Source organism: Myiozetetes cayanensis, unplaced genomic scaffold, assembly GCF_022539395.1.
Source record: "Myiozetetes cayanensis isolate MyiCay16 unplaced genomic scaffold, myiCay2020 scf3, whole genome shotgun sequence".
NCBI classification, from domain to species: Eukaryota; Metazoa; Chordata; class Aves; order Passeriformes; family Tyrannidae; genus Myiozetetes; species Myiozetetes cayanensis.
This window is the reverse complement of record NW_026087521.1, coordinates 37,000,030-37,020,511: the sequence shown is the minus strand read 5'-3', so window position 1 is coordinate 37,020,511 and position 20,482 is coordinate 37,000,030. Positions and strand designations below refer to the sequence as shown.

General features: G+C 38.4%; 1 long non-coding RNA gene across 1 annotated transcript in view; it reads right to left on the bottom strand.

Annotated features, from left to right (window-relative positions):
- The window catches only part of LOC126645146 (uncharacterized), a 40,530-nt gene extending 22,120 nt beyond the window's left edge, over positions 1-18,410 (bottom strand). Inside the window, exon 1 of the long non-coding RNA XR_007630080.1 lies at positions 18,239-18,410. This is a non-coding gene — a long non-coding RNA (uncharacterized LOC126645146). The remainder of the gene's footprint in view (positions 1-18,238) is intronic.
- Between the last annotated feature and the right edge of the window lie 2,072 nt (positions 18,411-20,482).

Sequence of the window (20,482 nt, the reverse complement as noted above, 5' to 3'; positions counted from 1 at the left end):
CTGAAGATTCAACTGGGTTTACATCACAACTGAGTCACTACAGCCAGAGCTTATGCAATACGATACAAGTGACAAAACCAGAGCTGACATTAGGAAAGGGTCAATATTTAAGTGTCAAAGTGTTTTAATCATGCCCAGGATTATGTAGCAGCCGAATGTATACAATAATGAATACAACCATTTTATTTATTAATTGTTTATCTCATGTATTTATGATCCTTATTCTAGGAAATTTAAGAGAAGCAAATTTCTTAACAAAGCACAGCCTGACTCTGTTATTCTAATAATGCTCAAGATTATGCCAAAATTTGCAGCTGTGGAGGTTCTCTTCTGCCAGTTCCCATTATGGTTTTATCATCAGCCTTGTCTTTTTCCTTACTATGTTACCCTTTGATGATAGCCTTTGTCTTCTCAGATTAATTTCTTTTTGGTGTTAATTACATCTTTTCAGCCTGCCAAATTCATCATTAGGATTGAAAAGAGGCATCAAGATCACCTGCATTCTGAAAATTATGGCCTCAAACAACTGCATACCATCTGTAAATTTACCTGAAAACTACCCTTTGTTCCAGACCTGAATGCTTACTGAGTATTACAGATCTCCTTTCTCTGACATTCAGAAACTTTCTGGTTCTAAACCTATTTTTATTCCTGGGAAGATTATAACTGTCCTTTTCTGTTGAGTCTTAAATATGGATGACTTCACATTTTTTCATCCTGATTTATTCACTACCAATGCAAACTCAACACAGTTAAAAAAAAGAGTTTCTTATTTTCCCCATGCATATTCATTAGCAGGTGGAAAGGATCATACACAATCACAGTGCTTACTGAGGCAATTTGCCTGCATCTGCCCATTATTTATTGTTTCAGGTCACCTGTCCTTTAGAATTATTTCTGTCACTGCTGTAGCACAGAACACCCTTCTTTCCTAAATACCTCCCATACATATGACAAAATAGTGGCTCCTTCAGAACACCAAAGGAAGGAAATAATTTAGCAAAAAGAAACAAAATCCGTGCTAGAGATCAGAGGGAAACGCATGGCAAATGACTGACAGTGTTCTGCCATGCCTGATCTGCTCCACATTGGCAGCACTGGAGGCAGTTCTGCCATCTGTATTTCCAGGTGGGAATAAAGGACATCAGAGAGAAAAATCTATAGTTCTTGAGAGCAGAAAGTGTGTTCTGGTTAAGAATGATAAAAAATTGCTTGGACATCTGGAATGAGCTCTTCCCAGGGAGGGAAGAAGAGAGAGCAATTTTACTGTTTAGCACAGAACAGAACCCATTATGTCAGATTGCTTTGGGCATTTATTTAACATCTGATTTGCCTAAGGCCAGGCATCTCCAGCTCTTTACAAGGAGACATTAAAGACTCTTGTTATTTGGTACATGCACTGTGGGGCCTCTAATCCCTTCTTCCTGTTTATTTTGTTGGGTTTAAGTCCACTGGTTTTAGTGGTACTTCACTGGCACAGAACTGGAATAACACAGGATTTGATGGAGTCAAAAAAGTTATCCACCATGCACTGTACCACGCCAACTTGTGTGTGCACTATTTTGCTACTTTCCTGCTGAATTTTAGTACAAATTTTCTCTAATTATTTTCTGAACTTTGATTGAAATGAGAATCTATCATTCAGGATATGAGTAAGAACTAAAAATAAAGTCACAGAGAAAAAAACACACTCTTTGTTCTTCACTCATTCAGAAGTGATTTTCTACCTTCCTTGTAATGGGGAAAAATGTACTTTCTCAGTTGTAATGGGAACAAATTTACTAGGCTATATACAGCACACCTGTTAACTTGCTGTGCCAAGAAATGTTTTGGAGAAAGGGTTTTTTTCTGAGATCCACATTCTAATTCACTGGTGTTCCTGTCTGGACTTCTGTGCTGTACACTATAGATATTCTTCATAATCACATTTGTAAGCACTTTTTATATGGGTGAGGAGATGTCACCACATTTTTTATTAGACAAAAAACCATTAATATTTGTTAACACACCTAATTTCTTGCTTCAGGAAGACATTAGATTTAATGGAGCAGTAATCCTGACGTTCCTGACTCAGATTAGCAATCGGTATTTTATACTTGGATTAGGAGCATACTCTGGGCTGGTAGATCCTCTGATAATTTGCATATTTATACATACAATGCTTCACTGTGATTTGGATTCTGATTATTTATATTTACAGAGTTGGCTTGAGGTTTCCTAATGAGATATCACCCCAATTTCACTATTTAATATTTATACTAGTCCAATTTTTGTTACTTGTCTCTGTATGTTTAAGAGATAAGCAGAGGGATTTGCACACAGAGTCACTGGACCTGATGGACTTCAGATGCCACCCCCCACGTTCTCTTTGCAGTTGTCAACTAAGCACTTCATGACTTAGAAGATAAACTACTTTGGAATCCTAAGGTTGGTTTTTTGATTCAGAACAAAAAGGTGCCATCTCTCTAGCTAAGCAATACCCTATAGTTCCTTTTCTTAGGCCTTTTCTGAACTTTCTTAATTTTTGTTTTCCGACTGATAGTGATCTGCAGATATTTGGGAACTGCTTTACTTTTCTGAATGTTTTCAAGGGTTCCTTATATCCTGAAGCACTAAGTTCCACAAAGCAACTTTTGGAGAAAATTTTCCTCCCATTTATTTCATGTATTGCACACCTGAGCAGATATTATAGAACACACTGTACTGCATGGTGTACTGGTACTGGTGCACACCATGGTAGCTATCTAAATGCCTTTGCTATTCTTACAAATGACATTTCGAGTTCCTGTAGATTTTTTGAAAATTGTTTTTTTCTTCATATAATTATCTATTTGACACTGACCTATTTCAAAAAAAGTCTCTCCTCATCTTGGGGTGAAAGCACTATTGCAAACCCAATAAGAAAGGATATTTTGAAGTCTATTTTCTTAGCTTAAATAATTTTTTTTTTCTACTGACAAGTGGACCTTTGCAAAGGTTCATTATAGGACTGACTACTTGCAATGGATTCATTAGAATATTAACCACTTGACCTATTTTATATAACCACTCCTCAGGATGGTATAAGGTTGACCTGAAAACACCTAGAAGAATTACAAATGGAGCTGGGGCAGAGGTTTATGCTAAGTGACTCGGAACTTTGCAAAACACTCTGGAATATTAGCTAATGCATTATCCTCATTGTTTTACTAAAAACTAGGATTAGCGGAGACCAGTGACATTTTGCAATTGCAGCAGCCATGAAGGATTTACCACAAAAGGCAGTGTTGCAGCCTCTTCTAATGTGCAGCAGGTCTTGAATAGAACAAGTTCCCAGCACTGATGAAACAAAACAAGAGACAAAGATTGCCCCAATGAGAGTAAAACCAGCAATTTTAATTTTACTTGCTACTTTTTTTTTGGCAAAGTGCAAAGGCCTGAATCTGAACTGAAATGTGTTTATGTTGGAGCTGAATATATGTGGAAAAAGAAAGTTTCTGCCTCAAGAATTTAGCCTTGCAGATTGTTACAGTGACCAGAATTTCCTAGTTGAATTGTTTTATTACTAGCAGGAAATCTACCTCTCTTACACAGCTCTGATAGCTGGTGATTCACTATTGCATAGACTGTTTTTGTTTGAACCCCTGCCCTCCATTCATTGTTTCATTTCTCTGAATGCCTCGTTGGTCTCTATTTATTCAATTTAGGACATAAAATACCTCTGAGACAGTTATTTTAGAGATCTAGTTGCATTTTGATTTAGCTTTGTAAAATACGTGTAATAAGAACATAAAACAATGATACCAAAAGAGATAACATTGCTGTTGGGAATACAGCTTCTTCCAAACTAACAGAGGCCAACTGTTACCACTTCTCATGGAGAGACATTTAACTGAGTGTCTTACAAGATGCAGACCTGGCATGTGAAAAGCCCATCAACAGATTGCTACCTGTGTATGTTGAGTGTAGGTGGCTGTGGAAGGTGCTACCTTAAGGGCTTTAGGAGGGGCTGGATTCCCGTGTGTCATCACTCAGGCAAGGGAGACACAATTCTCTCAATTAAACAGTGTTAAGAACCTGTGGTTTGGATATTAAACCTTTGCGAACTCTGTTCTCTGTTGCTTGTTTGTCCAAATTGCGGTTCAGCTTTGGATAGTCATTACAAACCTAGAGAGAAAAGACTGAAGGTATTATATTTTGACTTTTTTAAGTATGTAATGGTAAGACTCACTGTTTTGTAACCTCTACAGAGAAAGCAGAAGGCTATTTACAAGGTGTATTTGAGGTTAAAGTCTCACTTTAACGATTATTACATAAGTTCATTAATCTATGTATGTTTTGAAGGGAGAATATTACTTTTAAGAGTCTCGGAATGTGCCTTCCACTGCTCCTATGACACATGAGAGTGTGTAAATATAGATTAAATGAGCATTATATGAAAGGAGGGAACTGGATGGGGTATCTACTTCATGGCTTACTGGGAACCGTTTCACTTACTACCGACTCGCCTAAGAGTCAGTTTAGGTTACCACACATCAAAATAAAGTTCTCATGGCAAGGTTAGGTACAATGACATCAGTATGCATTGTGTCAGGTCAAAGTCTCCAGAGCCAAGATTATTCAAACAAGTTTGCCTGGTAGCCATGACCAGACTGACCAGAATTACAGTTCATCACTGGCTGGTAAAGACAGGAATGCTTTCATGAGTGAGTTTCAGCTCTAGCACATCTAGTAGTGATCCCCAGACTAAAATTTGCTCACTATTTTTGCCTGGTATTTTATCTGAAGATAATAAGAACTTTAAGCAAGAAGCAGCACCTTTTATCCCTAATAAAGAGCATAATACTGACTTAGCATTTTCTTAAAAGTCTGTGGTTTCTTTATTAGTGTCTGGTGCAATGTTGTCTCTTCATCACATAGCGTCTTCTCTCCCCATTAACAGCAGCAGCCCAGCCTGTTAATATTTCTAAAGAAAACAAAAAAAATCTGTTGTGGACTAATAGAGTGGTTATCTCTTTGATGTAAATGCTCTGTTTTATTTGAAGTCTATTTATAAAAATGTATATAGCAAACATGAAATTTACATGTGATATTCTGGCTTTCAACTCTGAGACAATGATTTCTAGTTTCCTCCTGAATAAGATACTCTTTTTCTGGTGACTCTTCTTTGTCTTCACCTGAAAATTAGCTTTTATAAAGTGCTATTCTGCATATTTTAATGCCTGATGTAATCAAGAAAATGCATAGAAGTTATAATTGAGCTCATTCAGTTAAGGCTCTGCATGTGGAATTGCCATCTAGATCCCAAGTGCTGTCACAGCAAAAACACTGCATCAGTGACAGTTTTCTCATTTGATCTGTCCACAGTGGGTAATTGTAATTCTGTTCTGGTGGGTTTACTAAAAATGTCTTTGTGAAAGCCTCCTCCTCCATACATTTACAGATAAGAGAATATGCTGTAATCCTCATTCTTCATACAGAGAGGTGCTTGCCACTTTGACAGAGAAAATGAACTCCAAGCTCCCAGCCCATTTTTTTGATTGTTTAGCAGGTCATTGCTCTGGATTCATTTTCTGAACTATCAATATCTTGTCCCTATCATTTTCAGCACTCATCTACTGAAAGTGTTGTATTGTTCATAAAGCAAAGAATTTCTTAAAGGAGTAAAAAATGTTTTTCCTATCTATTCTCTGTGACTTGACAGAAATCCTCTCAGAAGCCTTAAACAGTGTTGGGCTTCCTTTCAATTCAAGATGCTGTTGTGTGTAGAAAAGGTTTAGTGGGCTACATCCAAAATATGATTATTGACCTAAACTGGGGTCTAACTCTGTAAATCCTAAACACTAATCCTGAATATGGGTGTTAAGTGTCTGAAATGCCCTGAGGGAATTTACATTCCCTATGCACATTTTCCCAATATTTAATTTCTCTGATACACCTTTATCTTACCAGGTCAAAAAAGCAACACTAAACCAAATCATTTCCGTCATTTGATCTCAGGGCCTAGGTTTCTTACAGAGATTATCAGCAGAGTAGTGCAAATCTGTGATCTTTACTAAATCAAGTGGGAGCTTCCTCTTCCAAAGATAATAAGAAAATGAGGTATGAGGAACTGCTTAAGACAGCAGCAGAGTGGCTATAACACTTTCTGTTATAGCTATGACACTTTATGTTTTAATTCTGTCACCTGCTGAGGGGATTCAGAGCAGGCACCTTGTCAGTCCCTCTCAAAGGCACCCCAACCACAGAAATGGTGCTGAACCTCTGCTGTGTAGCAGTGCTGATATGCAGTTGTAAAGCTGTGGGTATGATCTGTGTGAAGAAGGTGGAGAACCAGAGGTTGTCACACTTTGAAGAAACACTGGAATAGCTTTTCTCTTGTTGATCAGGATAACTAGCCTTGCAAAACAGGCAGGCTAGTTTCCAGCCCCTGGACACAGGAATACAATCCTCTTTCTTGTCATATCATTAAAAAAAAAAAAAAAAAAGTTCAATAACTGGGATACTCAATCCTGGTGTGGAAAATAATACAGTCTTCTGCTGCTGTGTTTCAGAGGGTAAGACAGATTCTTTCTCCATTTGTGAAAGGAGTTTCAAAAGCAGTTGAAGGCCTTCCTTTGGAGGAAGGTTCAAAGCTAAAAACACCAGGGAGAGTGTGGTGCCTCTAAATTGTTATGAAAGTCTATATTTAGGCCATATGCTTAGTGCTTCTTATTAAAAAACTTTAAACATTGTTTCAGATTTAGGTTTCTCTTTCCTAAACACGTGTGAGTTTTTTTGGAGCTTCCTTCAAGGTGCCTGGAGGTACCTAAGTGTAATAGTGCAAACCAAGAAGCTCAAATAGTTCCAGTTTGAAGCCAGGCATTTTCAATATGGAGATTGCAATCTTTAGCATCAGATAGTCTAAAAACACTCTTCAATTTGGTTTTATTTTAGTTAGCATGTGGTCTGACTCATAGGTCCCTGAGTTGAACTGGTTCTGTATTAAATTTTCAGATTGACAGTGACATTACTGAGACAACATATTCAGTCTCAGAATAGCATATGTGTGGGGAAAACACTGTTTGAGAAAGTTATTTTTTATATTAAAAACTTATTCTTTCAGTCATTTTTGAAACAAAAAATCACTATAAAGTTAAATTTGCATGTTTCATCATGACAGAGAAATATTAATTAATTTATGGTTTTACTTTACCTATTGTTTCTTAGAGAAAAAAAAAATAATATTCAAATGGGGAAAAAAGGTTGCAATCTAATTATTTTCTTACCAGTCATTTTCTTCCACACACAAAATTTTTGTTCCAAAATTCCTTAAATATGATTTCTGCAGACTAAATATTCAAATGATTGATATGTTGGTTAGAATTCTTCTTAATTTTCTGTTTTCATATCTTCTATGTGTTCACAGCATCAGCAAGTCAGATAAAAGAAGTCTGACTGTATCTTAGTTGTTACATTTACTTGAAGAATTCAGGCCCATGATGCAAGAGCTTTCTGCCTTAAAATGGGTTAGATTACCACTGTTCAGAAAAAAAGTCACCTAAGCAGTTTCACTTTGGGAGCAGGGACAGAAGCCCGTTTTGTCAAATCTCCCTAACTGCAATATTCCATCACTGGCAGGTAAAGCCAATTATATTCTTCTCAGGTCTAGTTTCTCTGCTTTCTCAGAGAACAAAGAAAGAGTTCAAGTGCCTGCCTACCTAAAAATGATCACAACAGATCATGAGGGTGACCTGCCAATGAAGGCACTTAACTTTCAGGCCAAATAGGAAAATGCATAGTAAATATAAATCTCTATCAAATCCTGGATGGAAGGTGAATTCAACTGCAGCCTGCATTTAGATGGTATTTAAGAGGATCAGACCCCAGCCAGACTCCTGAAGAAAACTACATATTTGGTCTAGTATGTTTGAAAAGCTCTGACATGTTATTAGACCCTGAGATTAGAATTGATATGAATTACACAGCAAAGGAATAAGAATCTGCAGCAAGGAACAATTTGCAACAAATAGGTAGCAGCTATTCTGTATCACATTTGATGTCCCAAAATAGCAATGAAATATGATCCAGAAGGTGATAAGTGAACAAATACAACTGATTCGTAGAAGAGGAAGAGGGAGATGGGCTGGAACATTGCAATTGTCTTTGTTGTGTTACACCAGGGAACGGAGGCTGAATGAAATATGTTCAGCTTGAATCTGAACTGCCAGTCTCAACCCTTTGATTAAAAATAAAAACTGTTGCATCATGGCATGCAGCATTCTCAATCTACTATTCCCAGTGAAAAGCATTTTTTGTATCTGCACTGCATTGCATTTCAGATATAATAGAGTATGTCTAGTTTTAGACTGTATAAATAGGCCTGGTAAATGACTAGTTGCAGAGGAGCTGACATCTAATATTAGAGAAAAGTAAATAAAAGATAGGAGAAACTATTCCTACAAACATATGGTTTACCTAATAGCAGATATGAAACTTGCTAATGACAAAGCGCTAAATCATTTGTGGGATCTGACATTATTTGTAATTTGTAAGTTCCAGTATTTCCTACTAACCATCAATCACAAAAGTATCTGATTTCTACACTGAAGTACCACAGCACACAGAAAGAAGTTACTTTTTCAATTCATAGGCATAAATTAACTAATTGGTGTAAAACTGTATTTTTAAGAAACTGAGTTTCTGAAAATGACTAAATGCTACCAAATTGCTGTGAGGATGATTTATTTCTATCAGGTAGATAATACATTCAAATTTGTTAGATTTTTACTGAGGATGATATAAATTAACACCTCAGGGTTATGATATTTAATTCAGTGTACATCAATATTAATAACCAGCTGTCATCTACACTTTATCTGGTATAATACCATATACCATATTGCACTGAGAAATGCATGTATACAATTGAAAAGGAAGGAAGGAAAGCAATGGACTTTGAAGAAAATACATTGGAAACATTATCTAATTGCTGATTAGACTCACCAAAAATCCAGTATCTACAATGATTAATGTGCTCTTAACCGTAGAAAGGAATGAGTCATTTTGACACATTTTTGTGTCAAATTTTACTTAACAGTACAATTAATCTTTCCGTTTAAGGGAGAAATTGTTTAGTACATGTTTCCCCTTTCTTCTCTGATTGAGATGAAGCATTCTGAATGTCATTCATATAATAGTTTTTATTCTTATATAATATTGATTAGCGTGGTCTGACGTTTGGGTAATATATTTAACTTCAGTATAAGGGTTCAATTATTTCAAGTGGCTGGAGATCTACCTATCACCATTTTTACTAGGTATTGTGAGAGCAAATTTTAGCAGACCACACTAAACTTTTCAGAACAGAGTCATTTGCTATTACATTTGTAGGAAAGACACTGGAGGAAAGTAATTTGTGAACTTAGGAGCAAGGCTTGATTGAACAACAAAATGATTCAGTCATTAAAGTGGTCACAAAAATTTCTTTTGGATCAAACTTAGCTCTACAAAAAATCAGCACCACTCGAAGCCCTTGTAGTGACACTGTGGTTTGCTTGAACTTCACAGAAGTATTACTGAAAGAGTCTTCACACTGACACAAAATAAATAGGGAAAGTAGAAGAAGGATCAGCAGAGTTATATTTACAGAGAGTGGCCCAAAGACTCTAAACACTTGGTATGGATGGTAGCAGCTGCTGTTCCAGCACAGACTTCCTGCAGCCCAGATACCAGCTCCAACCCTGAGTATGTTGCTAGCTTCTGCAGCCTGACAGACTTCTTTTCTGTACAAACCTACCATCATCCCTGGCAAGTTGGGGATTTCACAATGTGCCTCACAGATTTTCAGAATAAGAGGGATAAAGAGTTATAGCCAAAAGAGGTGCCTAAAGCGAGTTGCAATTGCAAGTGAGATACTCAGGTGCAACTCTGCGAGCACAAAGCTTGATGAGCTCCACAATTTTTACTCAAATGTTCTTCAACCACTCACAGCTGTTTAAGCATACGTGGACAAGTTCTGCAGCTGTCACAGGACAGCTGCTTGACATTGATTTCCTGCCAAAATACGAAATACATTTGAAAACTACTTGTTTTCCTCATTCAAGTGGTCTGTGGACTTGCTAATATAGGTTGTACAAAGTGTAAGTACATTTTCAAGAGCAGTGACTTTCCCAAATGGATATAGTTTACTGAGAGTTTTGGGGGGCAGGGGGGAGTTTGTTAGTTTTTGTCGTTTGGTGGCTTTTTTTTGTGATATGTAACATAAGGCTTTAGCACAACCACAGAAGAGAAAAATACTGCTTATATTACACAATAATTACAGTTTTTGGTAGTAAAAGTACTTAAACCTATTTTTTCTTCCATAACAGTGAAAGCCAGGAGAGTAGACATGGCTTTTCAAAGCAGAACAGACATTATACCTCCTCAAATCAAGTTCAAATCCATTTAAGGAAAGGGCCTCCAGAGAACCACTAATCCAACCCCTTGCTCAGAGTAATAGTCACCTACAACAGGTTTCTTAGGGACATCTCCTATCAGCTTTTGAGTATCTCCAAGGATGGAGACTTCACAACCTCTCTGAGCAATCTGTGCCCTTGCATGGCTATCCTGAAGTTCAAAAAAAAAAAGAAAAAAAAAAAAGTACTTTCTTATGTTGAGAAGAAACCTCCTATGCTACTTTCTTTGCCCATTACCTCCTAATGCATCACTGGGCACCACTGAAAAGACCGTGATTCTGTCTTGGTTCCTTACTCTCATCAGGTATTTGGTTATATGGGTAGGATCCCTGGAGACTTTTCCAGGCCAAAGAGTCACAGCTATCTTGTATCACATGCTCCATGCTTTAATCATGTTTGTAATCCTTCACTGGACCTGTTCCAGCATCTCTATGTCCCTCTTGTACTAAGGACCCTAGGAATAGACTCAGCAATCTACATGTGTCCCACCGGGGCTGAGTAGAAGGAAAGGGTCACCTCCTTTGACCTGTTGGCCACTCTCTTCCTCATACACCCCCCATTGCAGTTTGCCATCTTTGCTGTGAGAATGCATTACTGGCTTGCTGTCTACCAGGTCCGTCACGTCTTTTCTCATAAAGCTCATTTCCAGTCAGTCACGCCCTAGTGTGCACTGGTGCATGAGATTATTCCTCCCTAGGTACAGGGCTTTGTGTTTCCCACTGATGAACTTCATGACGTTCCTGCTGGCCCATTTCTCCAGCCCTTCAAGGTTCCTCAGAATGACAGGCCATCTGGCATATCAGCCACTCCCCCCTGCAATTTTGTATCACCTGCAAACCTGCTGTAGAAATGCTCTGTCCTGGCACCTACGTGACTAATAAAGATGCTACAATGTATTCATTACAGTATTGACCCGCCGGGTACACTAGCAGGGACTGACTTCGAGATGGACTTTGCACTGTTGATCACAAGCTTTTGAGGTCAGCAGTTCTTTTCAGTCGACTTCACTGTCCATTTAGTCTGTACTTCATCAATTTGTCTATAAGGATGCTATAGCAGTGTCCAATGTTAAAATTGTCTCTGAATTCACAATAAACAATATCCGAGGTTCTTCCTTCATTCACTAAGTTAATAATTTCATCACAGAAGGCTATTAGATTGGTTAGTCATTATTTCCCCTTTGTAAATCCACGCTGTCTACTCTCAATCACCTCCTTATTCTTAATATCTTTGGAGATGGTTTTCAGGAGGATTTGCTCCATTACCTTCGCAGCAATTGAAGTGAGGCTGACAAACCTCACCTTAAAGGCTAAGCCAAAATAGCCAACAATGAAACTCTCCTGGTACGTGGCTGATAGATCACTTGTTGAGAGGACACTTGGTTAATGGACCTTCTGCTTGGCCTTTCTGTTGAGAGAAGGATCACAGTGCAGGACTGAGTACCTCTGAGGGTGTATACAGAAGTTCACGTTTCATAGGTACAAGACTATGACTGCTCTTCCAGTCTCTGACAAATGTTGATCCTAGCTTTGGCAGGCCCACTGAGGTAGAGAGGGGGAAAATGATAACACATCTTTGCAAGGATGCAGCAACTTGGATTCAACATGGCTTGTGAGTCTGATATGAATGCAGGATCAGTTTTAACAGTTTTCTCTCCTTGTTTCTGAGGGAAATTGTGAGAAAAATCTCCCTTTTTTCTTCAGAGAAAGAGAGTGAAGACACTGCTGCTCAAATTACTGCAGAAGAGATGAGAGATTGGGTGCTTCCAGGATTTGGTGTGACAGAAGAACCCCACCACTTTTAGCATGGCCTTGAGCACCAGGAGTGCTGGAATAAAATGCAGGACGTGGTGTTCACTGCAGCGATACAACCTAGAATCAATGTGTTAGGTGTTCAAGCCCTGGAAAATTTTACTGTTGGTCCCTGTTTATGCCAGAGCCACCAATTAAGTGACACTATGTTCAGAAGAGGGTGGGAAAGGAATACAAATTGTGCAATAAAGAGAGCATAAAGCACCTCAGTGAATTGAAGAAACACTAAGAAAGGAAAACAGAGAAACATTGAAGGAGAACGAACCTGTCTATCTTCTTTGTGGTTAGTTTGTTGCATGCTGAGTGTATTTGTATGTAATACTCATATTACCAAGAGTAACCACTGCTTTGTAGTGCCATGCTGTGAAACATGCCCTCAAGCAAGTGACTTCCCAGAAAATGATGTTACAGCATCAGTATTGCTCCACGGTGTAGTTTTCAGCAGCCTATGCTTCTGGGAGCAAAACAAGGCACTGGTTTCTTGCCAAAAGTGTTCTTGTAAAAATCTAATAGTATAGTTACAGACTGGCAAATAATTCCCATTCTCAGGTGGATAATTGCCACCTTGCTTCTTCAGGTCTCTTCTCTACCCTGATAGTACATGCAGTTCTCTCGGCAAGCAAACAGATCTCTGTGTTTAAAAGCATGGGTGACATGGTTACATGTAAGCATACACCATGCTTGAATCAACAAACAAGGGTAGATCGACTGCTTCTTGAGGGAGGAATAACATATGTTTACTGTCTGGGTATAGTCACAGTTGATTAAATCATTGGCTGATGCAGAATAGATTGCTCTATATAAGCACTAAGATGCTTAGGGTTGTTTTTGTTTAATCACGCAGAGTACAACATCATCTAATGCATTAAACAATGAGGTCCCTGAAATCCTTTAAGTGTGCTTTCTGCCCCTGATTTTGTGTAGAGAATGATCATTGAAGTAATTTTTTTTCCTAAGGCCAAAACTGAAGTAAAACAAAACAATAACCCAAACTTTGCTTTCTGCAACTTTGAGCCTAGTTTTCAGAAGGGAAACCTGGCCTTTTAAAACTCAACTTTACAGATTTTAATTGTTATATGTATCTAAGATTTAAAGTTTGTTTACATTATATATTTACATTTTACCCAATGATCAGCTTTCAAGTAAAGCAAGAAAATAACTGTGAAACACTTTTAATTTTGCTGTACAGCTCACATTACTGTCAGTCAATTCAAAGTCATTGTTACTGGCCTTACTGAAAGGCTATAAAGAGCTTAAAACCTTGAGAACTTACACAGTACAAGGTGTGTGCTTCAAGGCTCTTTCCTCAAAGATTTGCAATTAAACTAACCCTACCTCATTTAACCAGGTAGGTGACAAAAGTACAGGTCATGCAATTTTGTGCTAATATGTATTCCCAGAATTGACTGAGGAGAGAACAAGGTAGTTTTATCCCAGGGACAGAGTTAGTGAGACATGAAAGAGAAAAGGAGCTTGATGGATGTATCTGGAAAATGTTCTTATGGGTACTGATACTTGATAAAGAATAGAGCAAGTCAACACGCCACTGAAACAGAGGTCAAATAAAACAACTGATGCCAAGGCATTTTGGAAGGTTAGTTGTCATAACAAAACGTGACAAAGAAACCCAAGTCATCCATTCTCGACTAACTGAGGGAATAAATTAGGGCTGCATTAAGGTCCAAAGATACGTCTGTTTTAACAATAACCCTATATCCTGGGATGTGTAGGTTCTCACAACCAGGCTTAATTTGATGCATTTCCCCTTCAGCTCATCCCAGCGTTCCAATTCTAGAGAAGGGTTCCCAGGCCCTTCTTTATGTGGGACAAGCTCTGACTAGAGGGACAGGATGATGTCAGTGTGCCAGAGCTGCTGGCTTGTATCTGACGTGGATCCACCAGACGTTCAATATGACAGACTGCTACTTGCTCCCAGATGCTGAGCTACTCAGGCTGTCATGCGGACATCTCACCACTTCTTGCGCAGTCAATCTGCCAAGTGATTCTGGGCCACTGTGGGCAGCTAAGGTGACCCAATGCTTCCCAATAGCATACTTGTCCTGGTCTACCTGCGAGGGACAGAACACTCTTGGGCAGCTATTCACCGTTCAGCAGCAGCCATTGCTCCCAGATGCCCACTGCAGTTTACAGGGGGCAGTTTACATTAGCAGATGGCACAGGTTGCTGAGTAGAAATTGAACAGTTCTTCCCCTCCCTCTGAGACCCAAGAATCCCCTCAGAGGTAAGGTACTGCTGCTCTAGCTCTGAGTCTGGAGGATTGTGAGTTTTTGGACTCCATTATCCAAATCAGTTGCTTTATGAAATGGATGTCAGGACTGAAGCAATAACAACACATCAGTGCTCCCTAGAAAAGGTCATTGTAAAATGGAGAGGATGGGACAGTGTAAATTCACAAAAATATGGGCATGGAGAAGAGGGTAAAAAATTATTCACTGCACTGTTTTCCAGCTTTTTATGCCTCTTTAAAATAAAAATTAATAGCTCCAGCCAGTTTTCTGGCTACAGATGCAAACATCACAGCTGGAAGTTCATTCAGGATTAAGACACATAAATTAATATTGTGAACTAATTTTCTATGATCCCATTATAGTGTATTGTTTTTGCATGGCAAGGTAGGGGTTTTTAGTGGGGGAGCAGGGTGGGAAGCTTCAAGGGGTGACTTCTGTAAGAAGCTGCCAGAAGTTTCCCCCATATTGGACAAAGACAATACAAGACAGCTCCAAGATGGACCTGCTGCTGACCAAGGCTGAGTCCATCAGTGAAGGTGATAGCACCTCTGGAGTAACAGATTTAAGAAGGGCAGGGGGGAAATTGGCATCTGCAGCTGGGACAAAGGAGTGAGAATACATGAGAGCAACAACTCTCCTGACATCAAGGTAAGTGGAGAAGGAGGATGAGGAGATGCTTCAGGTGCCAAAGCAGCATCCTGCAGCCCATGGTGCAGCCCATGGTGAAGCAGCTCTGCCTCTACAGTCTATGGAGGTCCACAGTGGACCTGTAGCCTGAGAAAGACCCCACACTGGAGTAGTGGAAAGGTGTGAGGAGTCCTCCTGCTGATTGGCTTAGGCAGATCACTCTAGGCGTGAGGGACTCCACTGACTTGATCTCCTTTGCCTATAGTGGGTGCCTGAGGTGCTCATCCATAGGTACGTACTGGTGCGCAACTGAACATGGATATCTTTAGGTGTCTTCCCATGTCTCAAGAACAGAGGAGAGCTGAAGTGGAGGGGTATTGCCATGCAGGTGGTCAAAGTGTTCACATAACAAAAAAATGGGGAGAGGCTCCAAGGCTAATGTGGTGACAAACATCTCCAGACTGTGGTGAGTTGTGCAGAATGTCTTTTTGCAGTCAGTATGCAAACACTCATACACACACATATATATATATATACACATGAATAAATAGTCTCTATGGAGCCATGTGTGCATTCCTATTAAAAGAATGCAACCAGTGCAGATAATAATTTATGAACTATCAAACCCACTTTTGAAAACTGGTCTACAGAATATGGCAAGAATATTTATGACTGAGATTATAGCCCTGTGAAAGCAGACGCTTGTAATACAAACATTGTCAGATGTTTTAACTGTGACTTTGCCAAGTGAACCCCTGGAGGCCTCATCTGAAGCCCATTTAAAGCAATAGAAATCTTACCAAAGACTTCAGTGGGTTTTAGGATCAGGCGTCCAGTGTGACTTGCAATGCCTGTGTGTTAAACATCCATTTATCTCTCTGCTGTTCTAAATCAGTTGAAAGTCTGTAATATCAAATTTGTTTTAACTGCTCGACCTGGGAGACCAAACTACTTTCAGTGTAACACGCAGGGAATGATATGAACAGCTTCCATTAACACTAAGGGACAAATAGTGTCTAATTCTGTATATGTTGCAAAAACTTTCCCTCATAAAATGTACTGCATTATACATAAAAAATGGTCCTGCTATTTTCAGTTTCTAGATATTTATTGGACTTTTCTACCACTAGCCATTTCTATCTGCAGAATGGTCTTCTATCTGTTTTGGGGAATAGTATATTGACACATAAATTGTGTTCGAAATATGCAAGAGCCATATTTTAAACATGAGACCTATTTAAGAGACAGTCCATAGATTTAAATCTTTGACTTTCTTTGTGAAGTGAAACTGAATTGCACTTTTTCCTTTTCATTCTATAATGCAAGTATTTAATTTTTTCAGCAGAAAGAAAAATAAAGGCAACATATTTTATGTAGTTCTTTCCAGAATGAACAAAAGATGACTAAATAGAATTTCAGATGGGAAATTTTAAACATAAATTCACAAACTTTCCCATTTGACATCAAATCTTTTCCCATTTTTTTTATATCATTCCCTGAAATTATGTTTTACTTTTCAGCACAACAAAATGCTGAAGGCTTGTAAGAGAAGAGTAAATAGGAGTTTTATTGAAATACTTACAAACATTTTTTTTTTCAGTATGTGGGGTTGCCAGAGTACCCCACTTCTTGGTTAGAAGTAACTCCATATGTCTGTTACAACTTTTAGTATGTCATAAAATAACCATGATCAATAGGGTATTCCATACTTATAAAAAAAGCAGGATATAAACTGTTAAAATGGAAGTATCTGGTGCATTTGGAGGCAAATACATCTTAAATGCTCTCAGTAGAACCCTATGATGAACAGGGCTGATGTATTTTGATCCTGTTTTACTGCATGACATCCACTAACAAGCAATTGCTCAGCAGGCAAATCTGAACTCTTTCAGACTGAGTAATATCAACCAGGTCATTTATTCATGTTCATCATCTCTGTCAAGGGAAAGAGGATACTTCATTATCTGAGATCTTTTTAATGGTCACTTCTGACATGCCTGCTGTGCCTGGGCAGCATTTTTTACACATCTCTAGCCTCAAGCTGACAGACATTCATAGACAGAGGCTTCTGTCATTCTTTTTTCTCCATAGCAGGGACTGTGAGTTTCACTTCGGTTGGGTTTTGGATTTGTTTGTATTTCTGAACAGCAGATTATTATCTCTTGTTATAGGAGATAGGACTTTATTTTTAAACATAACTGTACAGCTCCTCTGTCCATATTAATGGTGTTTTTACAGGTTCCAGTTGAGCAATTTGTCATAAAATAGATCATCAAAATCAGAAATTCTGCTGGCTTTCTTCATTATTTGAAATTTCTTTCTTATAGAATAAATAGAAAATCCTATTTCTGGTATGACCTTGTCAAATGGGAAGCAAGTAACAGAATTTTGCATGTCCTTCTAAAATGAGTAATCTCTAACAAGCTTTATACTGAAAAACCCTCACCTAAACTTAGTTAGATTCCTGATGTGTTCAGTTTGGTCCAGAAATGAATTATACCAGTAGATCTCATCAACTCCAAGACATTTTATCTGCCCATCCTACACTTTGCTCTGGACTCCATGGTCTGCACTGCCTCACAGGGTTAAACCTTCCCTCTGGATGGATAGATATTTGTGCAGTTTTTTCCTTATGTAGTTCCTTTGATAACATTGAACCTCAGTGCAGTAAGTGTTGGTAATTATAAGGGAGAAAACCTCTGATAATTGGAGGATTAAAATGTCCAGTGCCTACCAGGGGTTAGGATAAAACACACAGCTTATTTTCCAGCTGCATATGTATGAAAATTTCTTATATCTGCTTCTAAAATTCTGGTTCCTTGAAAAAATCTTTAGAATTTTTTATTCAGCCTATGTACTTGTCAAATGTAACCTCTTCCATGAATTGTAGGCCTTTAAGAGGTATTTTCAGTGACTATGGAATTGTCCCTGTCCTGGGAGTGTATTTCTTCAGCCTGAGGGCTAGAATAGGGTGTATGAGAGATAGTAAGTATGAAGCTTGTGGCATCAGCAAGGTACAGATGCAGTAGAAAATAAAAACAATTAAAAAAAAAAAAAAAAAAAAAAGGTCACAGAAGCAAAATGCAAAATGCAGTATTTTTCCAGCAAGAGGATGATGCATTCAAGTGGGACCCACCTTCTGCAGTAACCAGAGGGAGGCAGTCATGTTTGCCAACCCATATATCCTCAAACAAAAGATAGATTAAACAGGCTTCTGTGGGGTATCCAGCATTAGAGCAGCCAGCCCTGGGAAGTGATGGGCACCAAAGCTCACTGTTCCTCAGTGCACCAGCCTCTGTTGCTGGGTGATTGCTTCTGCCACACTGCAGGGAAGACACAAAGCAAAACACAACTTATATTCAGATATGCTCATGAGGACTAAGTGAATATCCAGCAGAATACATCCAGTATGTCCAGTTAAAAGATCTACAAGAGACCTACACTTGGGTAGAGAGCTTGAGAGCTAAATGCCTGAACCATCCTCTTCCTTACACTAAGTTTTTCCCCATCAAAAAATGAAATAAAAGTTGCCTCTGAATTGTTGTGCCTTGCAGTCTCCAGTATGTCCCTCAGGACAGTCCCTGTTTTACACTTTCCACTTTGTCAGTCCCTACTAGAATCTTTCCACCTCTGATGCTTCCTGGAATCCTCTTATCCTGCCTACATGCAAGATCAGCCAAAGAGAAAATACAAAAAGCACTTTAAATGGTATCTTCTTTGGGATTCTGTCTATAACATAGAACCCTCCCTGTTACAATTTATTTCAGACTTACTTTGTTTTTAATTCGCTCTCAAACAAGCTTGGATAACCATTTCCTTGTCTGATATTCACCACAGTCTACTGGGTAGAACCTCAATAAACTGCCAAACAGTCATTGAAGTCCTTACTCTGTCCAGGATCTTGAGGCCCATCACATTAACTGAATTCTTAAGCATATGCTCACATCCTTTTGAATCACAACCTTATTTAAATAACATCTGTAGTATCACTACGTCTTTTCTACTGCATTTAAAAATCCCTGACATTTAAAACAAGGGGGTCAGCCTATCATGACTCCTCTCTAATAGTTGAAACTACCCCAGGGATGAATTTGGGTCAAGGTCTTGTCTTCATACCATTTTCTTTAATAGCTTTATTACTTCTGTATATGCATGATATTAGAAATATCTCAGGATTAATAATTTTTGTGATAACTGTAGTTCTTTCACAGAAGAGATGTCTTGGAACCCTACATTTATCAAGACATTAAGTATAGCTAACTAGACATTTCTTCTAATTGTCTAACAAGTTAATCAAGTAAATTGTTCATTGCTGTGTTTTCCTTAACTGTGTTTTCCTCTTTCCTTATAGAAGATAATGGACAGAAAAATGGAGAAACTGTCTGATTTCATTTAGCTCATAGTTTATCACCTATTCCCATTCTCAGGGCCACCATATTTCTAAAAATTTGGAAAACCACAAATTGCTGATGGAGGTGAAATTCTCCACAGTGCCTTGTATGGACATTTTGCCAAGTGGTGTGAACCAAATAAGCATTTCAAAGATCAGACAAAGTAAATTACAGTCAGGATTTTGAAACGGCCAGAATGCCCTGACCGCAAAGAACAGGGTATTTCCTTTATATGTGGGAAATGAGGAGACACATACATACACTACAGATTTGTTTACACCACACATAGTTCTTCCTAAGTATAATCTTGAGCAATGTCACATGGAACAACTGAATCAACACAGCCTGAGTATTGGATTTAAAATCTGAGCTTGGGAATTGAATAAACTCATAGACCACTTAAGTAATTTAGATGGGAAGAAACATTGTTGAAACGTACGACTAATTAACATTCACGTAGTATCTTGGGCTTTACCACCAGTTATAATGGAGCAGTTTTTTTCCACACAGTAATACAGTTATAAGTATTTTGATGAGGTACTTACAGCAGGAATGACACTTGGACAGGCAGAACCAAGTGCAGGGTTCTCTCTCCTGCAAAGTTCAGTAGGGGATGGCAATCAACTTTGGTCTGCTGTTTCCATTTCTGCTCTTGTTTCATGTTCTACTTGACTTGCAATCACCCTCCAAGGTCCCTGCCTTTATTAAGGCTGAGTAAACCTCCTTTAGTGAATCAACTCCTTGTAGAGCTACTTGCTGTAAATACCTGTTAATTATTCAGGGATTTTGAAACCTTTAGTCTAGCCTAAGAATCAAGAGATTCACTTGCTAAAGTTTATTCCAAAACAAAACTCAGACAAAAAATACTGGTCTCAAACAAGAATTTTGTGAGAAAACCCAAACAAATTAAGACTTAATTTTTTTTCTTTTTACATTTACACATTTGGAAACTGAATCTCTTATCATACAGTCTTTGCTACATAACAGGT